Source organism: Nematolebias whitei, chromosome 6, assembly GCF_014905685.2.
Source record: "Nematolebias whitei isolate Nwh7 chromosome 6, NemWhi1, whole genome shotgun sequence".
In the NCBI taxonomy this organism is placed as follows: domain Eukaryota; kingdom Metazoa; phylum Chordata; class Actinopteri; order Cyprinodontiformes; family Rivulidae; genus Nematolebias; species Nematolebias whitei.
Window position 1 is genome coordinate 39,196,310 of NC_056503.1, and position 10,706 is coordinate 39,207,015.

Genomic DNA, 10,706 nt, shown 5'->3' on the forward strand with positions numbered 1-10,706 from the left:
CTGATGGCAAGAGCTTCAACGCTGAGGGCAAGTAGCTGTTCAAGGACTAAAGCCTTCAGAAACATAAAGTATAGACAGATAAGTGTACCATCATGGTTCTGTGCCTTCAATACAGATAGCAGCAATAAAAACGACTTTGCCTATTGCTGTTTGTTTGATAAAATATCAAACTATAAATGATATTCTCCCTCAGCCTAAAGTGACACAATAAAACAGATGATCACAGTTTAAGTAAATATGTTTATTAAAAAGGCACATTTTCAGACTAGCAGGATGCAGCTATGCTTTGTTTTAATCAGTTTTGTTTGATTAATGACCTAAACGAACAATCAATTTTTCTAACTGCTAGGATTACATTTTTAAAAATGAATGATTTATAAAACATTTCAGTACAACTTAAAACTGAAGGATATGAAGCACAATGAATCTAATGCTAATATATATATTCTTGATTGAAATAAATGTCAGTAGTTTTGTGCAGTTGTCAAGAGGACGTTATGTCTACGGGAGGAATATCAAACAAATAAAGAATGAACAACAGCAACTTCATGGATGAGGAGCAAGTTTTCTAAAGCAACTCAACTAAAAGTGTCAAACAAAGTTTTGTAATAAAAAAATATAAAATTTCTACAAGATCTTTTCATTTTCCTCAGATACAGTGCTGCTGATTATCCATGCTGCTGATCTTTCGCCTTTGAGCTGCTGTATTCATACATATCTGCTCACAACAGACTCATGTTCAGGCTGCTGTTTAATGCACCGTATTATATTACATTATTAGTGTTTAACATATATCTTAGATCCTTGTATGCTGTTTCTTTTTTTAGACTTTATATTTTTGCTATATTTGGGTGTAACTGGGACTTGAGTACACAATGACAATGAATGACAATAAAGAACACTGAACCTTGAATATTAATAGACATGTGCCATAGTTCCTCAATTTGTCCAGTGCCTGATTGTATGGTTGGGATGAACTTTGACCAACGTCAGGCCCATCAACAAGTTGCACTTTACTCTATGAGGCAACAAACCATTGCTGATTGGCACATTGCATTGTAAATACATGCTTTCAGTGCAAAAGAGTGCCGCTGTCATATTGTGTGTGAAAGCGCCAAATGGACGGCATTTCTTTTAATTCAGTGTTTTTGAACCAACCGGCATTCTGAAAGCTGATATTTTGTATAGGTTTTATTTACAGGGTTGCTTCATAAAAACCTTAAACCCAGCTCGCCACAATGTGTTTTTCTCATCTAATTGGTGGGGTTAAAAATTGGTGGGTTCTTCCCACTTTGTGCAGCGTGCCTGCAGCAGCACACCCCCATCAATTACCTGCTACAAGCTCATGCTGAACACAAACAAAGAACGTGTCGACACTTCAAGATACAGCTCTGCTCCGGCACGCACACACCCCTGCTCACAAACGCTCGGCCATCCAAACAGTGTAAAACCCCTGACAGCATAAATTACTGGGCAGAAAAAGGTGAATGCACTGTACATGTATCAAGCCTCGTCTGCTGTCAGAGGCGTGAGACGAGGAAACAAAGGAACCTGCAGGGGCTGAACCATAAGTGGATGAAAGACGAATCAGAGGAGAAACTAATGTAAAAGAAAAAGTGTACTGGAACGAGAACTGGGCAGTAGAACGGACAAAAAAAATTGACAGTAGTGTCTTTAAGGGGACTGTCAGATCCCATAAGAGTAAGACGGTAAACGAGAAGTCAAAATATCCTTCGGTGTTGTGTTGTGGCAAGACATAACTGCAAGCACAATCCAGCGTGCTCATTGTGGAAGAAGAGTTGTGGAGCTACTTGCTGAGGGATACGTCTGGGTGCCTCTGCCATTGTTGGGCACAGTTGAGAATCATCTATCACAATAGAAGCACCTGTTGTTCAGAAAAAAAAAAAAAAAAAGCTTTAACAGAGCAGGAGCTGGAACACCACAACCAGAGCATCTCCACTAACAAAGAGAGTGAAAATAGCAACCTTCCGCCGCATCTATCTCCGTTCTTCCCCATATCTCGCCCCCCTCTTCCCTCCATCGTAGCTTTTCTCTCACGTTCTCTGCTGCTTTAAACATGCCTCCATCTCCTCATGTTAATTTGCTGCTTCAGTGACACACATCATTGGGGGGGAGTCATTTCTAATAACCCCCGCCAGTCTCCGTACAAGTGCCTTTGAGTCATGCACTGACATGTCATTCAAATTATTAAACATAATGGTGACAATGATGCATTTCTACAGTCTTGCTTCCTTCCTGACACGACTAAGCTCAATACCAATCCTCCCAACCATTTTTCCTCCCCCTCCTTTTTCACAGATCTTCTTGAGGAAGAGCACGTACCGAGCCGCTGAAGTGAATCATTTCATTTCCCTGAACATTTTGCCACAAGAAAAAAAAAAAAAACTTTTTTTATTTTTGAAGGATCTGTGCATGTTACGCCTTCTCACAGTTTCACTGCGTGTCATGATGAAGCGCTTCTCATGTGAAAGTGTTTTGAGGTATAGATGTGTTTTTTAACAAATAAAATAAATTATTCCTTCTTGTAGGGCCAACAGGGATGATGTGAAGATGACTTTTTTTTTTCCTAGAGCACCCCTGTTGTTGCCTTGTAGATGCAAGGCGGAGGATTTGTCAGTCTAACATCTGCTGTTGCCTCTCTTAGCCTTAGCTCAGTGCTCACATCACAATAAATGCACAAATAGAGCCACAGGGATTTATAATATGTCTCCTATTTAAAAACTTACTGACATAAGCTACATCCGTGAAGGACATTGCAAGATGCAAACCTACCCACTCAGTGTTTAACACCATTTCACTTGTTTATTTCTAATTCTGTGACACACACCAACGCAGCTCACTGCAACTTTCAGCGTTTCGAGAGGTTTACTTGTCTGATAAAAAAGTATATTTTCTTTGTTTTTACTGTTTCATAATTTCACAATTATGGCCTTGACCGGCTGGATGGTGCCACGTGTTTTAGATTAAAAAAGCCAAAAGCAGATGCCTCGGTAATAAAGACAATTAAACCAGCAGCTGCACCATCTGCTATTGTTTGTGAGTGAAGTAAAGAGTGGAAAGTGGAGTCTTAGAGGAATACTGTGAGGAAATAATTGTGTGCAAACATTCAGAAGCCTGCCAGAAGAGCAAAAGTGCAATAGCTATGATAGGTCAAAGTGTGTTTCTGCTTTTTTGAAAATGTGATATGTAGAAAACCATAGGTTTGTGCAATTAAATAATAAGCTTTTAAGAGGTTAAAATCCATCCATCCATTATCTTTACCTGCTTCTTCTTTTTTGGGTTGTGGGGTCACTGGTGCCCGTGTCCAGTCATCACTGTGCGAGAGGCGGGTACACCCTGGACAGGTCACAAGTTCATCATAGGGTAAGAGGTTAACATAATTTAAAAAATCAATTATTTTGATAACTGAATCTACTTTTTACTCGCCTATGATCACATTTCCAGTTCCTTCTGCTGCCTCCTGCATGAACAGAGCTATAGCCGTTATGTGGAGGGGCAATGTGTGTGACCTTGCCCATCTGGGGGGTTAATAACTTGTTGTGTCTTTGACATTCACGTTAAAGGCTAGCCTTTTTAATGGCACATCGTAGAGGCAAGAAGAGCAAAAACATATTCATTAAAGCTAATTTGTAAATCCTGCAGCGCACTTGTAGCATAAAGCCAATGATGAAAACAAATCTAAGCAACTATTATAAACTCATATTCTTATTTATTATTAAACATAATGGGTATATTGGGGGCTGTGGTAGCTCGGTGATTATACGCTACAGTCTTGTAATCCTGGGTCTGCCAGTTTGAGCCCAGGTGGCACCAGGAAGTGCATACAGTGTAAAATATATGCCAACTTGTTCATGTGAGTGCACTTGATGTGGCAACCGCTGCACAAAGAATCAGCCGAAAGAAACATAGTTATTATGTAAACACATTTTTTTTGTTGTTTTCCTTTGCCTGTGAAAACTGCTCTGAAAAATGCAATTACTATAGACGATTACCAGTCTTTATCAAACACTTTGACGTCTGCAGAACTCTTTTTACAAGTTGAAAACAACAAAGTCCACGCTCGACAATCCAGGTATACAATCCAACATTTTTCAGTCAGGTCATCTGGACAGTTTCTTTTTTTGTGCTGAAATGTTTCACCTTTGATCCGGAAGGCTTCATCATTCAAGGAAACACACAACAAAACTTTGTTGTTTTCAACCAGTTTGACATGACTGTCAACAAGGAAGAGGGCCCACAATGGAGGAGGGGGCGTGCCAAAGAGACCATCTCAGCACCAACATAACTGGTTTGTTCTACTTTGGAGTTAGCTGTTGCGGGAAGAATCAGTTTTGTGTTGTGTATTTCCTTGACTGATGAAGCCTTCTGGATTGAAGGTGAAACGTTTCAGCACAAAAAACAGAAACTGTCCAGATGACCTGACTGAAAAATGTTGGATTGTTTTACAAGTGCTAATAAATGCTGCTCAAAAAGAACCAAACAAACAAAGCAAACTTCCACAAACGTTGAAGAAAAACATTTTTTAATATTTTCTTCTTTACAGTGTGAGTAGGCTGTAAAATATGGGTTTTTATATTTCCACTGGATTTCTTACAACCAAGGACAAAAGCCAGCTTTTACAAAGGTGCTTCTTTTCTCCCTTTTTGTGTGTGTTAATCATAAGAAAAATGTAAGATTAGAAATATTTTGATTTGATCATCCAAATATGAAAAAAATATCTGGAAAGTCATGATTTATTTTATAGTCAGAAGTTATTTCTGAGCGGGTCTTATTTACTCAAGCATGATTCTGTTGAAATTTTTAAATGTACACCCACACAAACAAGGTTTATTACTAAATAAAGCTGATCTCCTGTTTTAGGTGAATTACTAAATGTCACATTATAAAAAAAAAATAACAACAAAGCAATGCTGGTGTCATGTTGCTAATGAAATTCAGTCCTATCGTCACACAAATACAAATTAAACTTCATCAACATCAGTGTAGCTGATTTTATTTCCATGACATTAGACTAAACAATCCTGCAGACAGTGTTGGACCCGGTATTTAATTAAGAAGAGTCAGACAAGGTTTTGGGGTGTCTCCTACTGTGTTTGTTAACACACATCATTACTCTGGGGGGGTTCCATTAGGCAGGTCATTCAGGATCATGCTAAACAATTAGACTCTGATTAAGAGATTGTTCATCAAACCGTCCCACATACAGCCAGTGGCGTATTTAAAGCTCACAAAAACAAGAGGCCTTGCACCTACAGAGCTCTGCGTTATAAGACACTTGTTATATGTACTCTGTCAAATCCAAACAAAGTTCAGTCTGGTCATCTGGATGGTTTCTTTTATTGTTGAGATGTTTCATCCTTCATCCAAAAGCATTCATCAGTCCGAGGAGCCACAACAAACTGAGTCCCACAAGCAGCACACTCACATAGTGGGCCAACCAGTTTACTGGTGATAAGATGGTTTCTGGGGCCCGTCCTCTCCTCCGTCAACTCCTCTGGGGCAGCTATAGCCAAAGTGGTTCAAAACATCAAAGTTCATGCTCAATAATCGAGTTATAAAGTCCAAATAACGTTAAGTCAAGTCATTTTTATTTGTTTGGTGGGGCTCCTCAGGCTGATGAAGTTCTTTGGATGAAGGACGAAACTCTCAGCAAAGAAAGAAACCATCCAGATGGCCTGACTTAAGTTTGTTTGGATTATTTACCTGGATAATTGAGCATGAACTTTGATGTTTTGAACCACTTGGCTATAGTTACCTCAGAGGAGTCGACGGGGAGAGACCTGGCCCCAGAAACCATCTTATCACCAGCAAACTTGTCGGTCCATTATGTGAGTGTGCTGCTTGTGGGACTCAGTTTGTTGTGGCTCCTCGGACTGATGAAGTCTCTACAAAAAATTAACCGTTCAGATGACCCGACACATTTATTGGATTGTTTTACTTGGATTATTGAGCATGAACTTTGATGATACTTAGTCAGTTGTTCACTGGAAATACAGAGGCACACATGCGTTTAAACTATTCACGTTAGCAAAATAACACAGATTTCTTTTCAACATCTTTTACCTTCCTTAGATTCCATTACAATAGTGGCAACTGATTTCTGTGCACCCCTGCCAACAGAGTTTCTCTCTTTTCTCTTCTTTTGAATAAAATCATCACTCAGCTTTCATGAACATCCTTGCTCTTGGCCTGCATGAATAGCTCCCTTTGAAAAGACGACAAGGTGAAATGTAACGCCCCCTCCCACTCCACACCTAACAGAACTACAAATCTCAAGGAGAGCAGAGAAGAGAAAGGAAAAGTGTGGGCAGGCAGGCAAACGATGATGGCGAATGTGAAAAGAAGAGAGTGGGATGTAAAATGAGCCAGAAGAATCGCAAAGTAAAATAACCTCAGGGTGAGAAAAGACACACGTATGTTTCATCTGTGAACGATCCACATGTGTCAGGAACTCTGAACAACTTACAAACAACTGGAAAATAACTGGAAAATTCAACATGAACAGTGAGCAAGTTACTAGTAGCTTGATTGGTAACTAGCAACACTTATTTTGAAAAGGGTCTCTACTAATCAGATGACTTCTTCTTTCGGCCGCTTCCTTCCTCAGGTGTCGCCACAGCGAACTAACTCGCATGAAGGCTTGGCAATTGTTTTTACGCCCAATGTCCTTCCTGACACAACCACAGACCACTGAGCTACCACCTAGGACGTGATGACATCTAGGGCGCCCAGGGGAGCAGATGGTGGGGATTAAGGGCCTTGCTCAAGGGCCTAGAATCAGGCAAATGAGGGTGGAGGCAAGTGTGAGTGCTTCACATTTCCCAACCACATTTTTGATGTCTGTCCAGGGAATCGAACCGGAGACCTTCCGATCAAGGTTCAGGTTCAGGTTTGGTTTATTTGTCATATGCAAAATCAACACAAGGTCAATAATGCAATGAAATGCTCAGGACGAGATGAATCGTATCGACTTGCCAAAAAACCCCAGCAACAAGTAACAAGGCATGCAACAAAAATAAAGAAACAAGGTGTCAAAAGTGAAAAAGAAAAACATCTACAGCAGAATGGTCCTACTGGCAGAGTGGTTCTGATGACAATGAGATTATCTTAGCAACATGGTCCAGTTAGCAGCATGATACTGTTAGCAGTGAGGTTTCTTAACATGGTCCCATTGGCACTATGATACTGTTGGAGGTGTGGTCTTGTTAGCAGGTCCCTTCAGCGGCATGATGACAACAAGGACCGCAGCAGGTGCCCTCCCAGTTTGCCCTCCAGAACCGAGTCCGGCAGACAGAAAGCATCCAAGGTTTCCCCGCAGAACCAAATGGGTCCGTAGAGTACGGTCCATGCAGGCAGATGGAGGATCTTGTTAGCAGCGTTAGCAGGTCCCGTCAGCAGCTGCCCTCCCAGACTGCCCTCCAGAACCGAGTCCAGCAGACAGAGAACATCCAAGTTTTCTCCATGGAACCGAATGTGTCCGTAGAGTTCCGTCCATGCAGGCAGATGGAGGATCATGGAGACAGCCACCATGACAGGCCTGAGTCCGAGACTGGAAGGACTGAACTACGATGGCGGGACGGCATGAAGGCAAGGTAGTGACACAGAAAACTCCACAAGTGTGTCGCGGTCATACCCGTACCATGGATGTACATTGTAGGTGCAAAATAAGTTAAAACAAAAGCAACAGGAATAAAAAAAGATAAAGTCGAAGCGGAGCTCCCGTCAGTGCTACCATTCTGTGGCGCACGTGACAACAGAGTGTCAAAGGCTCGCCTTTACACCACCACTCCGTCATTACTAATATATCAATAAAAATAACAAAATCAAGATTCCGTGTCTCCAGTAGCACTACTGGTGACTGAACATGACCGTGTTGGACTGGGACATTATGGTCAGTTGTGGGGAACCTGCAGATCAAGTTATGATGTGTGGACTCGATGTATTTTACGTCACACACTCCCAGTTCTTGGCAATGACTTTCTTTGGTATTTGTGACAATAACGTCTTCAGTTACAAAGATTCGTGTTAGGAAATATGTTTCATCAGAGCACGTAAACACAAGTAGTTATAATTGTAGTTAGGTTAAGATTGTAACTAACTACTTGATATGCTGATGAGCAGAGGTGTCAAACTTATTTATATGAAGGACTAAAACTTAAAACTTGGTCCAAGTCAAAGAGCAGTCAGTCAATATATTGGCCTAGGTTTCAAGTGTATAATGTCAAATTATTCATATAGAAATATAAATTACACTTTTTAAGATGTATATACATTAGAATAAATAACTTGACGTATTGATCAAAATAAAATAAAATAAAATAAATCATCAACAGCTTTAATTTCCTCAAGCTTTGCTTTTTGTAAGCAGATTTCCTCTATCTCTTATTTTTCCATTCAAACACAATCGGTCAAATTAGCTAAAACATCCTCAATAAAAAAATCCAAACATCCAATGTTTTAATTTATAATAGAATATAAATGAGAAAATATTAATAGATAATTATACATTTAAGCAGACTCTGCAGCTGCAAGTTATCAAATCCAGCTTGACTGGATCCATTTCAGTGTTTCTTGTTGCTCTTTTCACATCAAAATAAAAGATTAATGAAATATTAAAACAATATTTTTAAAGTTGGAAAATTACCAAGTAAATTCAGTTTTTTAAAGCAAAGTGAAGGACAACAATTCAACTTGTCACAAACTAGCAAGCCAGCCTTTTGATTAAAATAATATCTTGTGGGACACAAAAATTGTCACAGGGGCCAAATTTGGCCCACAGGCCTTGTATTTGACAGAAAGGTTAGATGAAATGATTTGTTAGTAGATACACAGTAGTACCGGTAACTTTGCAAACCTCTACTTTTGTGACGTCACCAAGTCGTCAAGTCTATTTTTAAAAACTCGTAAAAACTGCTGTCGATGAAAATGCTTCACATTAAACAAACAAAATACCAAATTAAGCTGTGTAAATAATAAACCTTATGTATTTTGTACTTTTTTGGAGGACTTGCATTCAGTTGCTGATCCAGATGCTCCATTTATAATTCTAAAGTTGAATTTCTTCATTTTCTAAAGCTGCATTAACACGTTTCATGAGATTTTTATCAGAAAAAACAAAAACAACAACAACAACAAAAAACAACAACAATAAAAACAAACACAATTTAGCTAGATTTAGCCCAATCCTTCATTTCTTGACAGTGTCAGACTTCCATACACAAAGTGTGACTCACACGATGATAATTTCCCAGTTTAAAATGAGAGACTATCAACTATCTCGGGAAATCTGTAAATACAAATTAAATTCAAACACATCTTCTGTCAGACAGCTTTGTCTGTGTGGCCTCTGAGTCCCGCATTTACACATTTTAAATCCCTCAGGGATTTATTGAAGTTGTCATGTGCGGATATTTGTGATAAATGCTATTCAGTTCATGTAGAAATATGTTGCAAATGTCCATCTAAATAACCAATTTGCATGTTATACACAAAAAAAAAGGACAAAAATACAAACAGCAAACATAGTTTTGGTGGCCAAACACAGGAAAAGTGCTCAAGATGTACAGTGAGTTAAGAAAATGTATGTTTATTAAAATAAATAAATAAATAAATAAATGTAAATAAATCTCTTTCATTCTCAACCTGCAGCTTCATGAGCAACAGTAAGACCATCACCTGCTCATGTCCATGGCAGTAAAAGGTTTTAAAACCTGCACCAACCATCAGGAGAGGCAGATGCTGAGACAAACTTGATCATTTCAGTTTTTACTACTTGTTCCAGGTGCACACTTTTAAAATGATGTATCTGCTGTTTTCTGTATTCAAGACAGAATGTCAGATGTGTGTTTAAATTCATATGAGTGGTGTTTTGGGCAGTTCTAACGGCCTATGATAAAATATTTTTAATAAAAATGGAGTTAAAAAAAGGACTGACAAGGAGCACTACACCAAAAGACAACAGAAACATAGACCCATCCATCCATTATCTTTACCCACTTCTACCTTTTCGGGTCATGTGGGTCTGGTGCCCACGTCCAGCCATCAATGTACAAGAGATGGGGCACACCCTGGACGCGTCTCCAGTCCATCACAGGGACACATAGAGACAAATGAGACAAACAACCATTCACTCTCTCACTCACATCTAGGGACAATTTAGAGTTACCAGTCAACCTGACATGCATGTTTTTGGTCTGTGGGAGGAAACTGGAGTACCTGAAGAAAACCAACATATGCACTGAGAGAACATGCAAACTCCACCCAGATAGGTCCCTGGTTGGGATTCAATCCAGCAACCTTCGCACTGAGAGGCGACAGACCAACTGAACCACCGTGCCATTCACAAGAGAAACAAAACAATTAGCAAACACAAAGACAGGGTAAACTCTAAAGTCCAAATGAATTAAAAATTTAAACTTCACGAAACGCAGCACGGTGGCGCAACTGGTAGAGCTGCTGCTTCTCAGCGAGAAGGTTCTTGGTTCAAACCCCGGTCCAGGGGCCTTTCTGGGTGGAGTTTGCATGTTCTCTCCGTGCATGCGTGGATTTTTTCCGGGTCCTCCTGTTTCCTCCCACAGACCAAAAACATGCATGTTAGGCTGATTGGTAACTCTAAATTGTCCCTAGATGTGAGTGAGAGAGTGAATGGTTGTTTGTCTCGTTTGTCTCTAAGTGTCCCTGTGATG